Source organism: Dryobates pubescens, chromosome 7 (genome assembly GCF_014839835.1).
Source record: "Dryobates pubescens isolate bDryPub1 chromosome 7, bDryPub1.pri, whole genome shotgun sequence".
Taxonomy (NCBI): domain Eukaryota; kingdom Metazoa; phylum Chordata; class Aves; order Piciformes; family Picidae; genus Dryobates; species Dryobates pubescens.
Genome location: NC_071618.1, coordinates 9,083,353 through 9,100,299, shown reverse-complemented (window position 1 = coordinate 9,100,299; position 16,947 = coordinate 9,083,353). Strand labels below are relative to the sequence as shown.

General features: G+C 41.9%; 1 protein-coding gene across 1 annotated transcript in view; it reads left to right on the top strand.

The window, feature by feature from the left end:
* COL4A2 (collagen type IV alpha 2 chain) overlaps positions 1 to 16,947 on the top strand; it is a 151,226-nt gene that overhangs the window by 28,149 nt on the left and 106,130 nt on the right. The gene's annotated exons all lie outside the window — the stretch shown is intronic.

Below are 16,947 nucleotides of genomic sequence, written 5' to 3'. Positions count from 1 at the left end.
AGTTCTTGGGAATGAGTAAGAAACAGCAAGGCATTTGAAAGTCACAAGAATTCCTGGGAAATTTGTAACTATAGATACCCTTTCTCAGTAAACATAGGAGAGGAAATCCATAGAGAGAAGTTTTTTTATTACCATGCCAAGGTCTTCACAGATTGTTTTTGTCATGCCCATGTTCTTAATACCTTGCCCAGGTGCATCAATGGTGACCTAGACTCCAAAATCTGACTCATGTATAATTGCAGCATCACAGGAATACCAATAGGAAGAAGCATTCTCCTAATCTACTAAAGCTAGTATTCTGTGAAACAGTGGACAACAGGAATCACTAATGCTACTACATTAGGTTTAGTGTTAGTATGACTGTAGTGTACTTTAGGGAGACCTAGGTGTGGTACAAAGAGAAGGAAAGAGCAAGTATGCACATAAGGCAGGTAACAGGCATCAGTCAAAAGAGTCTGGGGAAACTGAAATACTATGCTTATTTCTGATAAGAACTGCAGAATAAATGTTCTAAGTGAATGGTTGGTGCCATGAAAACTGGGAGCTGTAGAGAATGGTCCAACTGTGCTAAAAGGTTGTACTTCAGCAGCAAAATTGAAATTGAAACAAAGGTAGCAGCTGATGTGGGATATCCTGCTACCAAGAAGGAATTACCTGAGTGGAACCCAGTTCATCAGAATAAACAGAAGTGTAAGGAGAAAGAGACAGAAAAAAATGCTATTCAACTTCACAGATGGAAAATTAATTACACTTATGTGTGTGTAAGTATACACGAAGGAAATAAAGAGGATGAGGTTTGGAGTAAATGCCTCCCAAGACTTGTTTTAGCATCTTTCCAATTCAGTTAAACCGGTTCCAGAATCCGATGACTAGGGAAACCTTCTTACCTTTCAGGATACAAAAGGGAAGAGATTACATACTAAGCAATATAAACAGAGTGAGAGTTTTCTGAAGACTGTTGCTCATCTCATTAGACAGAGAAATGAGTTTCTAGTTATGCAGCTTGCACAGTCAGTGCTCAGACCCTCAAATAAGCACCTAGTGAGATCTTTCTGTGAACACAAGCTGTTGCTAAAACAGTGTGATTGGACTCAAAACCTCAATACTGATCTAGAGTGTGCCAGTACTGTCAACTTTTAATGAAAAAGACCTGCCTTTCAAAAATCAACTGGAATAATTTATTGCAGGCTGGGAAAAAAAGGACAGAGAAGGAAAGATGTAGTGAAGATGCAGCAGTGAAGCTTTTTTACCATGCTTTCAGCACTTCAAGCATTGAGTGTCCTTTATAAAAGTAAATAGTGAAAGAGGATTCTGCTAGGAAGGGAAACATAGCAGAGTTCTTCCAGAAACTTACTGCATTTGAGATCTATGCTGCTCACAAAATATGGTGTAGATACTGACTTTTCCATGATCAGCAAAACAAACAAACAAACAAAAGACAAATGTGTGATTTTTCTGTTACCTTCCAATGCTTGAAAATGAAGCTGTGGCTTTGTGTGGGAGAGCAAAGGGTGCTCAGAGAGCAATCTTGACAGTGGTTGAACCATACCTGTGGTAGTGATTCGCTGGCATCCTGATTCCTCAGTCAACATGTGGAGAACTGTCTTTCTCTACGAGGCTTTGGAGTTCAGCATAGCCTTGCATCTTATATCAGGTAAAAGCCACTGGGATTTTGTGTTTCAGAGCTTAGACCACTCCCCTGATAAGGTGGTACCTGACACTGTCAGACTAATTTCTGGTCTCAAATATGAAGATCAATTCCAAGCAGAGGCATGAGATATGATCTGTGAAGTCCAAGGGAGGCAAGCAAGAAGGTATAGCTTACCAAAACAAAAACAAATTTTTGTTTGTTTGTTTTGAGCAATATTTTGGCTCTTTAACATGAACATTTCAGACTCAGGTTGTTTCTACACCATTGATGATAGAGTGTTTCTAAGATCCATTCTTGAGCTTTGAGTATTCTGTCTGAAAATCACCATTGTGAGCAGACATCATCTATGAGGAGTGTCATAGAAAGCTGCTTTATGCAAAGCTGAATGCATACATCCAGTCCAGTCATTGCAGATTTCTAATCCAGAGTTCTAATTTCTGGATTTCTAATTCAGAGTTATTCTTCCTCAGTTAGGTGGGGTGTACAGTTTATAAAGGAAACATGTTCTAACTAAATCACTAGTTACCAGTTCTTAAGACCTTGATGAGCCTTCTGGGGGCTGTCTTAGCTCTTCTGAGTCAAGCCCATTTCACTTCTGATACAGTTAACTATACATGTGTTCCTTACTTTTATCTTTGTCCATTTTCTACTCCTTACTGCCAAAGCATGAGCATTTTTTGATTTTTGTAGATCTAATTGTAAAAGACAACCATATAATGAAAGAGGATGTGAAAGAGAAGCCAAATGGCATCACTTAAGTCAGTTTAAAGAAGCTCAATATTTGGTTGTTTATAATCTCAGTATGTTAGTTGTTTGTACTGTGATAAGAGCATTTTTTTGGTGTGGAGACTGAGCCACAGGAGTTATTGCAGCAATGCAGACAGTGTTTGTCTGTTGGTTAGGGAAATGGACTGGAAGGCAGGAAGGTCTTGGGTCCTAGACCAAGCTGAACCCAGTGACTCATCACACAACTCTGGGAAAGTGCATTTAACTCATTCTGCAACATTGCGGAGATCTGGCTGATGATCTGACCCAAACCAGGTTGTAAATCAAAAGTCAGTGGTGCATGTGGGAAAGATGAGCCCTTTTTTCTTATTCTGGGTAAATGTGAATTCTACATTATCTTCTGAGCCAACATTTCACTGTGTGGATGTAGTAATGTTCTTGTATAGTCAGATGGATATTTTGAAGGAAACTTAACTTCCTCCCCCAAAAAAATTTCCATGCCTCCCATGCAGAAGTGAGTATGAAGGATGAAAAAGTATCCAAAGTAAAGACTATCTGTTATTTATTTTTTATTAACCAGGAGAACTTAATTTGACCATTCCAAGTTTCAGGTTTTGACATCTACAGTTATGAACACACAAAATAAACATTATATTGAACTATAAATTTTGTCTTCTGAGTAGGTAGCTAGACCAGCTTTTTGGTAGAAGTGAGAACGGAAATATATCATGTAGGTTTTATGAGCAGGAATTATAATGCTTCTCCTACTTGAATGTTTCAAGTGTTTCTCATGCATGTCAGGACATCCTATTGGCAAAAATCAAAACACAACAATAAAGAGAGCTTTTGCAAGTCCTTTGTTTTATCCTATGAAAAATTTTATTAAGCTATTTGGCCAATCAGAAGTATAGGAGTGAGAAAAGAGCCCTACGAGGAGAGGCTGAGGGAGCTGGGGTTGCTTAGCCTGGAGAAGAGGAGACTCAGGGGTGACCTTATTGCTCTCTACAACTACCTGAAGGGAGGTTGTAGACAGACGGATGTTGGTCTCTTCTCCCAGGCGGCCAGTACCAGAACAAGAGGACACAGTCTCAGGCTGCGCCAGGGGAGGTTCAGGCTGGATGTTAGGAAAAAGTTCTATACAGAAAGAGTGATTGCCCATTGGAATGGGCTGCCTGGGGAGGTGGTGGAGTCGCCATCACTGGAGGTTTTCAGGAGAAGACTTGATGGGGTGCTTGGTGCCGTGGGTTAGTTGTTTAGGTGGTGTTGGATTGGTTGATGGGTTGGACGCGATGATCTTGAAGGTCTCTTCCAACCTGGTTTATTCTATGTATTCTATGTATTATTGCTAATGTCAACTATCAGTTTTTATGTCCACAAAGAAGGGATCAATTTTTTTCTGAACACCATCTGTATTTTAGATTACCTGTCTTGACCCTCTTTCAGGCAACAAAACTTTCACAGAGGTCTGCATATAGTCCTGACACGACAGGTCCTTTAACGTATCTTCTTTTTCTGATATGCCCCTTCTAACAATCCGCTTTACCCAAGGTTTACCAGTGGTGACACTGATCAGCTTGAGGCTTCAAGGCAAAGAATCAGGGAGGAGGTTAAGTTTTGAAATCTGAACTGGAAAGTGAAATAGGTCAGTAAGAAAGTTCTCATGGGCTGGCTTTTTTTTTTTTTTTTTGTCTTTTTGTCTGAAATAGAAAGGAAGTGGTGGGTGTTGCATCTGACCAAGCAGTTAGCAGTAAACACTTTCATCATCAAATTCAGTTCTTCCAGATTGCAGATCTCATATCCATTTTTCTTACTTTTAAGGAAATACTATTCCTGTCCCAAGAAGCAGTTCTGAAAAATTGCATAGCAGATTTCCACATTTAATGTTTCCCGTAGTCATTTGTCTAACAGCCAACTCAAAACCAAGCCAGGGCATTACACTGACCTAGACGTACCCATCAGCATAGATGATAAAAGCACTGTCAGTCAATCTGTGCCATCCCTGATAAACCTGTGCAAACCCATTCTTGTCAAATCTTGCTCTCAGTAATAGCTCCATACTTCTAGTTCTTGGTATGTATTTCTAATTGCAATTTAGTAAATAATTTTGTACTTAAGAACTTAAAAGTCAAGTCTCTTTCTTTCTGTGCTATATTTGATTCTGCGGGCACAGCAGGATTAAAAAAGGCCATTAAAAACTCACCAGCCTCACCCCTCCAAGGGAACAACAACTAAAAAATCCTCCCTGGATCTCGGAGTGTGTAAGAAGCAGGTCAGCAGGTTACGGCTGTAAACAGCTGTTCTTCAGAGGAAAACTAACTAATTCAATGTATAAATGCAGTTGGTGCACAATCAATGATTTTCAACTAATTGTAGAAAACATGAAACTAGAACAAAATCTGGGTGCTTATGCTTGCATTTTGGGAAACCTTGGCAGCATTGCACTTCACTGAATAGATGGAGATGACAGCCTTGCAAACAGCTGTGCGGCTGGTTTCTGTCAGTCCCCTTCCTGCAAGCAGGGCTAATGCAATGGCATTGCTGCTGGTTCAAAAGCAAAAATCTTTACTGCATTGGCAGGTTGGCTTGTTCTCAGTGTCATAAGTGCAGATGAGTTTTCAGAAATACTGAATTCTGAATTTCAGAAATCTGAAATATAATTTAGCAGCTTTTAAGATTTACCCATCACTAAGAATAATATGTTCTTAAGCAAGTTTCCTGAGTCTGCCAGTTTTACGTAGGTGAGTAAACTAGACAGGTCAAATAACTGGCGTGCTTTATAAATAGACTAAAAAAAAATAATCTCCATATATAGAATAGTATCCAGACTTTCTATTGTTTGAAGCAAATGATATCATTATTTGGATGTCTTTCCAGAACTGAAAATGACTAGACTTCGGAAACTAAAAGTAGTTAAATATAGAAATCGCTACTTTAATGAGTGGATGCTGTGTTTCATTATTATGCTACTAGTATGTGAACAAATGCCTTTCTGTTCTTAGGGATGGGAAGGAGGATTTTGTTCCAGTAATATAAGATACTGGACAAAAGCCAAATTCAGATTAAGGGCTGACAGCATCTCTACCCTCATTCCTTTATGGAAAAAATGTTTTATCCACTGCACATGTGAGGTGATAACACTGTCCACTAACTTGTGCCTTGCATAAGCCTTTACATTTGTGCAAATAAAATAAGAAATAGACAGTGGTTTGTGTACAATAGTCCCAGCACTGTTAGTGTAAAGGCTGCCATCCTTTCAGATAGGGGATGCCATGTTGGGTGCTAGATGAAAGTCTGTTGTCTCATAGGAAAAGTTAATAGACTAATATAATATGCATCTCAAAAAGCAGGCTTTTGCAAAGATGGAATCAATTTGTCAAGATACCGAAACAAATTTTGATCTTCCAGTATAGAGTTTCCTTTAGCTACTTATGTATCTTCTACCTTCCTCAGATTTAGCTAAAAATTCCCTCTTGAACAAAGAGTCAATTGACATGAAGTCATCTAAATTTAGGTATCTACATATCTCAGACATACACAAGATGTCTGAGTCCTTATTGCAATCAAGGAAGCCCATGGTCTTGCCTTAACTAGTAGTAATAAGAAATGTATGTATCTTTGCTTACCTTTAATATTACATTTCCAGCTTCAAACTCTTCCTAGACTCATATATGTGGGGTTTTCCTGTAAGCAAACTTGATTATTAAGTTGCTAAAAATGAAAATAGAATGCTCATGAGCAACACTTCTGCTGTCCTTCTGTAATCACTGTGGGCCATAGATGTCAGCTCATGACTGTATAAAGTTTGCCTCTTCAAAAGACACAAGATCTCTTATCCAGCCATTGCTGCGTGCTCTTCTTTCTCAAAGAGCTTAGTTTGCCTGCTGCATCACCTCTCCCTTGCTAGTTGTGGTGGGTTACTTTCTACTACTTTCTGTTCAAGATGTGTGGAAAATTTTCCAGGCACAGCCTGGAACTACCACACTCGTGCATGTTCAAGCATTAGTTGGTGATGAAGACAAAAATCATCATTCTTTTAGGCAGCTCAGTCACCTGTCTCAAATAGGGGAGTGCTAGAGGGCATTGTTCTTCCTTCTCTGGATGCAATTCTGTTCCAGGAAAGGCCTTCTGCATCTTAACTCTCCTTCATCTTTAGCTCTTGAGAGCTAGGATCCCCTTTCCCATGGTATTACCAGTTCTTCAAAAGTAAGGAGGAGTGCTGATTTTTTCTCTAGGGGTGACTGTTTTATTGTTTGGCAAGCGCTTTAACTAGATTTTCTTATTCTGCTCCTTTTCTGAGGATAATGTAGGATCATCCCTGTGAGGGGTTAAAAAAAAAAGGCAAAATACAGCTGAATCCAACTTCATTACCTGTAATTTATAACACTCCCCAGTCACTGACTTAGAGACAGTAAACTATGTCATGTTTTATACTGCTTGCTCAGAAGACTATTGTTTGCAAACAACCTCATGTTGGGCAAGTGGGCAGAGCCCCTGGACAGTTACTCAAATATCTGTACTTTAGAAAGCTTTCAAGATTTACTCTCTGAGTGAACCTCTTAAAAGACCCTAATTTTAATTTATTTTTTTTTCTTATGCCTGCTATATCACAACAGCCCCTTCTGGATTCCATCTACTTTGCTGGGTAAATATGTGTTTGGATGAAAGCCACAACATTAGAAATGCTTTTATGAAAATGTGAAGAGTAAGTTCACACTGTATCATGCCTGGCATCTGCAGTTATTACGAGGCAGTGTCTCACGACTGCAAAGAGAGAACTTTACAATTTGAAGAGGGGATGGTAAATAATAACTAAAAGGAAGCGAACATGTGCAACTGTGAAGTTTCACTTCCAAATGAAACTATGTAGCCTTCAAATCAAGGCCACATGCCAGAAAGTTCATATAATCAAGATCCACAAGCCAGCCCATAAGAGGAAAGTCTTTTATAGTTTCACTTCTGAGAGGTACAGAATTCATGTTTCCCATTGCTGGCTTCACCATACTTGCCAAGACACACTTGAGAAGACAAGCTTCTGTCTGTTGGGGTTTCATCAGCATCAGAGATTTTGTATTCTCTTGCTCTTCTTTCACTCGCATCAAGTATTCCATACAAGCATCCAAGGCCCTGGGAGAAGTGCTGCTTTTGGATACACCTTCTCTGTTGTCATGCCCTTCAGGACTCAGAACCAAAGCAAGCTGCTGGCTTTCTTGGAAGTCTGCCTCCCAGTTTCCTTTATACACTCCATTGTAAGATGGAGGTGGCATGTGAAACTCCACACCAGTTGATAAATCATAATTGATTGTCACAAGCATTGCTGTTCTCATGTGTGGCAACTTAGGCTGGGTGCCTCCTGCTACCGCCACGTAAGTTACACCTCCAATGTGCCAAGTGTCCAACCCAGTAGGTGGACACAGGAAACAGTGTATTTCTACCCATAAATCCTGCGCCCTATAAATTTGCCTGCAAAGTCATTCTCTTCCTCTTCCTCTTTCTTCCCTCTCTGCTCCCGTGGAAGATGCTCCCTACCACGTAACGGTGGAGGAGTATCTCAAGGCCTCTTAGGCCTGGGCTAGGCCTAATGCCAGGAGGAGAAGGGAAGGGGCAGGGAGGGGCAGTCTCAGACCTGGCCAGCCTGAGGCTAGCCTAACAGTGGGGGAGGGAAGAAAGAGCCCTGGGGGTTTTGGGTATACCCTCAGATGGGGAGAAGGGAAGTGTTGGGGGGCCTTTGGGTGTGCTGTAAGGGACTCTCTATGCTTTGGGATATCTTTGCCACTATGCTTTGTAGTTTCTGTAAAACACCAATTGCTTTTCCATTTAAACTTTCCATCACTCTCCAATCCATTTGTGTGAGTGTCATTCTTTTGTCGCTTTCGGGGTAAGAGAGGATCTGTCCGGCTCTAAACCAGGACATCATTCCACTGGGAAGACTGTTTTAGGCAGCTTTCTTAGTATGGCTTGTGGTAAGTCTCTTTGCATTGCTCCTGGGACCAAGTTCCTCCTCCAGGTGTTTTTTTTTCATTGAGGGATATGTAAATACATGGCGCCCCTACTTTCGATGGGAAGTGTAAACATTCATATGATATCGAGGTCATGCACTAAATCATTCCAGTTGCCATGCATCCAGTCTAGAAAAGGTTCTGGCTCTCATTCAGATATGAAAGAAAGAATTATTTCTTAGCAAAGTAATTCTCAGAACAGTTGGAGAGAGGATCCACACCCACATCTTTTCCTTCCTTTCTGAATGTGCCAATTTCTCTCTCTCTTTCCTTTGCCAGTTAAGATCTTGACAGTGGTCTTGCTGTCCAGTGCACTGGTAGCTCCTGGACTGCAAGCAGGTGGTTTCAGATGACTGGGTTCTTTCTTTGTCATTGTAACTCTGGGGCCAGGCTTTTCCAGACCAAGCCCGGTGCTGTGCAGTTCAGGCCTGCACCACTGACAGCATCCTCCATGCTTGTTTTGAATGGATGTTTATACATGTTTCTAGAGAAATAAGTTTGGCATCCAGGCAACAAATGTTTTCAGCTCTAAGGAGTCGAAATGCTGATTTTGAGCAAATACAACTGTTCAGTCACATATGAAACTACTGAAGTTCCCATCTGTCTGGTTGATCAACAGCAGGAGTACCCTGTCACACTCCCACTTTATTTTTGTTTTTCTCATTTATTTTGAGGAAAACAAAACAGTAATATTTCTAAGTCAGGGCTTTATAAACTGAATTTCAAATGAACATGAGTTTCAAAGGTCAAAACAGAGGTGGAAACAGAGATGTGGGGTGGGCTGGTCTCCCAGGCAGTGACACAGAGGGCTGCCTCACAGGCATGCCAGGAATCCCCTTGGGGCTTCCAGGCTGAAGTCTGACATGAAGCATCCAAATGTGCTGCTCATTGCCATACTGCAGAAGCATGTGGTATGTCAGCACACCCAGTCATAGTTCAGCTTTTCAGCAAGCTCCCAAACCTTCTAAAACCTGTCCTGGTAGCTGCCTCGGAAGAGCCACTGCAACTGATGGAGAGAACAGATTAAGGCTTGTCAGGGCAGAAGTTAATGCACAACTTTTTCAAAGAGAATGTCAGTGTACAGAGTCTTTTGATTCCATGTTGCAATATTTTCATTATAATTTCCGTATTTTTTTGAGCTGTATGTAAGGAAATGGCTTATATTTCCTGCTCTTTCTGTACTCATAGAACTGTACTTTTGAGGTCTATCCTCTGGTGGCCTTTGTTCTTTGCCAGAATACCAATCCTTGAAGTGAAGGGACTTGAATGGGCACGCACAGATAACATTTACACAAACGTGGCCAAGATTAGTAATAAATAAATCATTAATGTTTGGAAATGTTTAAAAATAACTACATATATGTTTGGGGGGGCGTGGGGGGATGTTAAGGTTTTGGCTGACAGAAACTGCATTTAAATTGTCTTGTGTATGAGATGTATAAGTACAGAAGTAATACTGTTCAGGGACAAAGTATGAGAGAGCAAGAGGGGAAAAAAGAAAGATTTTGTATTCAGACACTGACATTTTATGCTTGCTATTTCACATACATAAAAAATGAAAAGGTATTTCCAGTAGGCAAATATATAAGCTTTGCAAACATAGATGGCACTTACATGTTTTCTCTTGCTTGTGTTTAAATAGCGTTCACTTTGAACATCAATCTTATATTCATTCCAGCACAGTGACCCAATGATATTAAAAAGAGAGCTGGAAAAAAATCCCTCTTTTCCTTTTCCATTTATTGCTTTGCCTTCTTTCTCTGCCCATTACAACCTAGTTCACAGCCAGCTGGTTAAAGCTTTTCTAGGAGTAGGAGCATGTTAGATTTTCTTTGACAGAGAACTGCATTTAGGTCTTCCCATTTTCCAAGACTGTGATGACTGCTGTGCTATTGTGTGCAATGAATGGGGCAGAGTAAAGCTACTTCACTCAGTCTTCCTCTGCCTCATCATCTTCTCCAGATCTATTTTAAAAATAAAGGAGCTGTAACCACACTTTCCAGAAGCTCAGGCACTGTGAGCTAGACATACTCATATGGGCCTCTGTGGAGATACCCAAGTGTGGCCAGCAGGAGCAGGGAAGTCATTGTGCCCCTGTACTCTGCATTGGTTAGGCCACACCTTGAGTGCTGTGTCCAGTTCTGGGCCCCTCAGTTTAAGAAGGACATTGAGACACTTGAACATGTCCAGAGAAGGGCAACGAGGCTGGTGAGAGGTCTTGAGCACAAGCCCTACGAGGGGAAGCTGAGGGAGCTGGGATTGTTTAGCTTGGAGAAGAGGAGGCTCAGGGGAGACCTCATTGCTGTCTACAACTACCTGAAAGGAGGTTGCAGCCAGGTGGGGGTTGGTTTCTCCTCCCAGGCAAGCAGCACCAGAACAAGAGGACACCGTCTCAAGCTGTGCCAGGGGAAGTTTAGGCTGGAGGTGAGGAGAAAGTTCTTCACTGAGAGAGTTGTTAACCATTGGAATGGGCTGCCCAGGGAGGTGGTGGAGTCACTGTCCCTGGAGATGTTCAAGAGGGGATTGGACGTGGCACTTGGTGCCATGGTTTAGTAGTCATGAGGTCTTGGGTGACAGGTCGGACTTGATGATCTTTGAGGTCTCTTCCAACCTTACTGATTCTATAATTCCATGGTTCTATGATTCTAAGCTGGTAAATAAGAGGGCAGAGAGCAAATGGCAGGTACTCATTTGTTCTGTACTGCTCTGTCCTGGTGTCTGCAAGGTCTGCTCAAGACATTCCTAGCTTTGAACACTGTGGACCTATGCAGATCTCTGCCACCTGGCCATGGAGCTAGAGGTCTGTCTCCAGCCCTTCATGTGTGGTAGTTTCTGCCTGGTTTTCAGATCCCAGAGCAAGCTGGCCCGAACCCATATGGCTGAGGCAGCACATTACTTGTATGCATGACCAGAAACAAGACTGTCCTCCTGCCAGCAGGAGATCAAGGTGGCCAGTACATTTTTCTGCCTCCAGAATGAAATGGAAGCTTTGTAGTGGGGTCTTAAACAACAAATCCAACTTTCCTCTTTTAGACTGGAGGTGTTAGACAGAACTTAATGACGTTTGCTGATTAAAGAACACATCTCTAAGAAGCTAATAATACTTTAATTGGCAAAGCACTGCAGGAAACACTAAATTACAGTTCTATTTCTCACTGTTAATATTGCTACAAAGTTACTATAAAGAATTCTTATAAATCACACACAAGGGCTATTGAGTTGCAAATCTGTTTTCTTTCCTCCTGCAGTTGGTATTTAGGTTAAGCCTATCCTTCCACACAAATTTATTCCTTCTTCCCCAACCTCCCACAGCAAGCCTTTCAGGAACATGCCTGATGGAGAGAGCTATGGGCACTTCCAAAGGGGCTTCTACATTGTCCATGGCAGATTTTAAACTGGGCTTTTTGTATCCTAATTATTGACTGATACATGTCCATTTGATTTCCCGTCATCTCAGTGGCATGCCCATGCTTATGATTGTTTCTGAGGAAGTTTTACAAGGATCCTTACCATATTTATTTTTTAACATTAACAAGCTTTTAAACACAGTGTTTTATACTGTAATTTCCCAGTAATGAATACCATCAAGAAAATACTAAGTGCTTATAGATAATAAAGTAGAAAATGCTGTATTTTACTAAAAACTCTTCAAGTCATCCCACAAGCAGTCAAAAGCAGCCTCTCTACCCTCCAGGAGTTGATCTGCTGGAGGGTAGAGAGGCTCTGCAGAGGGACCTCGACAGGCTGGACAGATGGGCAGAATCCAACGGCATGAGACTGAACACATCCAAGTGCTGGGTTCTGCACATTGGCCACAGCAACCCCATGCAGTGCTACAGGCTGGGGTCAGAGTGGCTGGAGAGTGGCCAGGCAGAGAGGGACCTGGGGGTGCTGGTCGATGGTAGACTGAACATGAGCCTGCAGTGTGCCCAGGCAGCCAGGAGGGCCAATGGCATCCTGGCCTGCATCAGGAACAGTGTGGCCAGCAGGAGCAGGGAGGTCATTCTGCCCCTGCGCCCCCCTAACTGCACTGGTTAGGCCACACCTTGAGTACTGTGTCCAGTTCTGGGCCCCTCAGTTTAGGAAGGAGGTTGACTTGCTGGAACGTGTCCAGAAAAGGGCAACAAGGTTGGTGAGGGGCTTGGAGCACAGTCCTGTGAGGAGAGATTGAGGGAGCTGGGGTTGCTTAGCCTGGAGGGGAGGAGACTCAGGGGTGACCTTATTGCTCTCTACAACTACCTGAAGGAGGGTTGTAGTGAGGCAGAGGTTGGTCTCTTCTCCCAGGCAACCAGTACCAGAACAAGAGGACACAGTCTCAGGCTGCGTCAGGGGAGGTTTAGGCTGGACGTTAGGAGGAAGTTTTACACAGAGAGAGTGATTGCCCATTGGAATGGGCTGCCCGAGGAGGTGGTGGGGTCGCCGTCGCTGGGGGTGTTCAGGGCTAGGCTTGACAGGATGCTTGGTTCCATGGTTTAGTTGATTGGGTAGTGTTGGATGATAGGTTGGATATGATGATCTCGAAGGTCTCTTCCAACCTGGTTTATTCTATTCTATTCTATTCTAAAAAAATGAGGAAGTGGAAATCAAGCAATAGGGAGAGCCTAAGTGTAATCCAGAAGATACATATATTAATGCTGGTCTCAAATGTTTTCCCATTCATTACCTTTGGGGAATCTTCCACATTTTCTTCTTCATTATCTGAAGAATTTATGTGCATAGAAGGATGTAAAATAAGAAAATTTTTTAAAAACTTATAAACTTCCTAAAATTGTGGAAGAAAACAATTGTGTCCCACATTAGCTGCTGGTATTGTTACAGCATGCACATTAACATGTTGGATGGTGGATAGTACACAAACAATAGACCTTGAACTTCTTCCAGTTGAAATAAGCTTAAACAAGCTTTTTTTTTTTTTTTTTCCCCCCACAAGGGGACAAATATCTTGCTATAGTTCTGATTCATACTCTATTTTTTCCATAGCAACAGTTTTACAAATTTAGAATAACACTGCTAATTAAGAAAGGAATAAACTTATTGTTCTCCTTGTTGTTTACTCAGTAAGCGTAAGTGAAAAATTGTGTGATAAAATTACTGCTTCTGTCAATCTGCTACTGTTGGACTGGGATATACTGTTCTTTACAGGTCCAAATAAACCAGGTCTTTACAGCACTACTTAGCACATTTGTCCTCAGTGAAGACATGTTCTGCTGAGGAATATGTTCACACAAGCCAAGCGTCTACTCAGTGTCCATAAAACTGAATAGAATTCCTCTTAATTTCTGAAAAAGAATTGAGAGGAAAACTCTGTGACATGAAGGAACTTGAGAAACAGATGCACATTTCATCTGCAGATAAGTTCATAAGAAAAAAATACACAACAAGATGGAGATAGTGAGTTTGTGGCCATCCAAGTATTTAACTGAAAATGGACCAATCTGAGCAAGCTGCTGGAGTTTATGAAACTGTCTTGGCTTATTATTTCCTCTAAACAATAGCCTCAACATAAAGCAGACATCATAACATGGCATAGAACACTGTTACATCTGTGAATTAATTTCTTGAATCAAACACCTAACCTTTCAATACTTAGGGGCATGGCTTCAGTTCTGTGAGCTTCTTTTATCAGTATGAAAACCTACTTGTTTCATTAAATTTGAGAATTAAATATAAAGCTGAAACAAAAGTATTTTAATATTTAAAAATAGTTGCAAATGTGATGCAATAGATGCAAAGGTGTACCCTCTCATGACAAGCATAAGAGGTTGTTTTGGGAGCTGCTTGTCATAAAATTGAGAGGCTGTTATACAAATATGAGCAAAGGAGTATTTGGACAATGCCCGGTACCTGCTCTATATGTTTTGTCCATTTGGCTCCCAAGGAGGAATCTAAAGCCTGGAGCTATGTTTAGCCTGGAGAAGAGGAGACTCAGGGGTGACCTTATTACTCTCTACAACTACCTGAAGGGAGGTTGTAGACAGACGGATGTTGGTCTCTTCTCCCAGGCAAGCAGTACCAGAACAAGAGGACACAGTCTCAGGCTGCGCCAGGGGAGATACAGGCTGGATGTTAGAAAAAAGTTCTATACAGAAAGAGTGATTGCACATTGGAATGGGCTGCCTGGGGAGGTGGTGGAGTCACCATCACTGGAGGTTTTTAGGAGAAGACTTGACGGGGTACTTGGTGCTGTGGGTTAGTTGCTTGGGCGGAGTTGGATTGGTTGATGGGTTGGACGCGATGATCTTGAAGGTCTCTTCCAACCTGGTTTATTCTATGTATTCTATTCTATGAGGTTCTTGGTAGCATAATGGCGGAAGCAGATACCTGAGAATGTGATCCAGCAACCTCAGGTGTTGAGCAAGGGATCGCTTAGAGCTACATGAAAAGTGCTAAGTATGGCAGTTTTGGTTCCTCTCTGTGTTTCAGCTCCTTGATTTAGGGCTAAAGGCAGAAATGGCAACATCACTGCCTGCTTAAGCAAGAGCATAGCAGTTCAGAGCACCCATCTTGTTTTGGGGACTTCTTTATACTTCTGTCACCTCTTTTCCAAGAGATTATGTGCTCAAGCTATGAAGGAGGGAGGTAGGGTGAAGGGACCATTCATTCCTGCTACTGACCAGCTAAACATTCAGAGTTGGAGCCAGTAGGGGAGCAAGCGACATGGAGCCTGACTCGTCATTCTACTGCTGCAGTGGCTTGAGGTTTTGTCTAGGGAGTGGTGCATATGAAAACAAGCAGCTACCCTGAATGAGGGCTGTGATTCCAAGGTGTCCTTTCAGCAGCCACTAGACTTCAATAATCCATCTTTTTCTTCTAGGTCTATTAATTATTTGCTGGGGGGGAAACCATGTTCAGAAATAGTGATAAGAAATCCCCTCCTCCTTTCCCAGCTTACTTACTAGGCTGCTGGGGCACTTTCAGGGAGTCAGTAGCCTGGGCTTAGGTGGACCACAGGCTGTTCTTCATAGTATTTCTAATTATTAAGTTACAGTTGTAGAAGTTGCACTACAGCATGCACAGCATCTCTGCTGTTCAGGTTTCTAGACAAGACTGACTGTAGCTGCTGCATTTCGTGCAGGCAATGTGTGCTATGTGTAATCTGAGCTGGCCTGCCTGTTGATGTCCATCCGAGTATTTGCATGGAGTGATGCGTATTTTGTGATCCATGTATTTGCAGCCCAGACCAAGGTGGTTCTGGACAGGCTGGAGAGATGTTAACTGCAGCTGTCTACTTACTCAAGGTCTGACTTCCTGGTCACAGTGGTTGGTTGCTAGCAAATTTTAGGTGTCTCCAGAATAGGCAGGCATTGAAGAGGAGAGGACAGGAGTTTGGCTTATGATTTTGAACATGATACCTATGTCTTCCTTTATGTCTACCCATAAGTATTTTAAAATATAGCAACAATTTAGAGCATGCATAGAAGGATGTGTTTCATTGTGACCTAGGGCTTAGTCCATGTCCCCAAAGAATCCAAGCAGCTGTGCTTCTGTGATATGATATGTTGCATGTGTCAGAAAGATGGGTGAGATACTGCTCAGCATGGAGCTGCAATGTTTTTATGGAAGGAAATTAATAGAGTAGCATTATATGTATTGATGCTGATCTCCAAGAAATGGAAAACCACTCATAACTGTTTCTAGGTGTTATGTTGATCTCTTCTCCCAGGCAGCCAGTACCAGAACAAGAGGACACAGTCTCAGGCTGCACCAGGGGAGGTTCAGGCTGGATGTTAGGAAAAAGTTCTATACAGAAAGAGTGATTGCCCATTGGAATGGGCTGCCTGGGGAGGTGGTGGAGTTGCCATCATTGGAGGTTTTCAGGAGAAGACTTGATGGGGTGCTTGGTGCCATGGGTTAGTTGTTTAGGTGGTGTTGGATTGGTTGATGGGTTGGACGCGATGATCTTGAAGGTCTCTTCCAACCTGGTTTATTCTATGTATTCTATTCTATGTATTCTCTGATTGTAAGGAGGTTATTAATATTCAATAGGTGGAATGAATTAAAAATATTAATAAAAAAATAATTAAAAAATACATGGAAAATATTAATAAAACCTATTTACTGGTTTGAAATATTCAGTTGTGGAACAGTTACCTCACCAGCAGGAACATGTAACAATTTAAACAATATGAGCAAAAATCCAGAAACAAAAACCATCAATTTAAACTGTAAAGAAAAAAGAGAGCATCAGCAACGTGCCAGAGATTGCCCATTGGGGGCAGGGGGGGAGGGAACTCCAGAATTCTCTAGGACAACAGACCTTCAACAGATGCTTATAAAAATCAGATTTCATAATTACTCACTGATCGTGGTACCCTGCAGCACACGGGGGATTTAAACAAAACCACAATGGCATTGACCACATGAAAGCTGCAGGAACCCAGTTTCACTTTCTGTTGGCTTCTGCAGCTTGTCGCTAAGGCACAGACAGGGTTTATCTCTGACGGCTTTGTAGGTGAAAGCTTTGTAGAAAAGAGGTTGCTGCTGAAGCTTGCAGGGCTTGTCAGCTTTGTAGCTTTGCCTTTTTGGAGAGGTTCTTCAGCTGCAATCTTTGCAGCGGTGCTCGTTGCTTCTTCC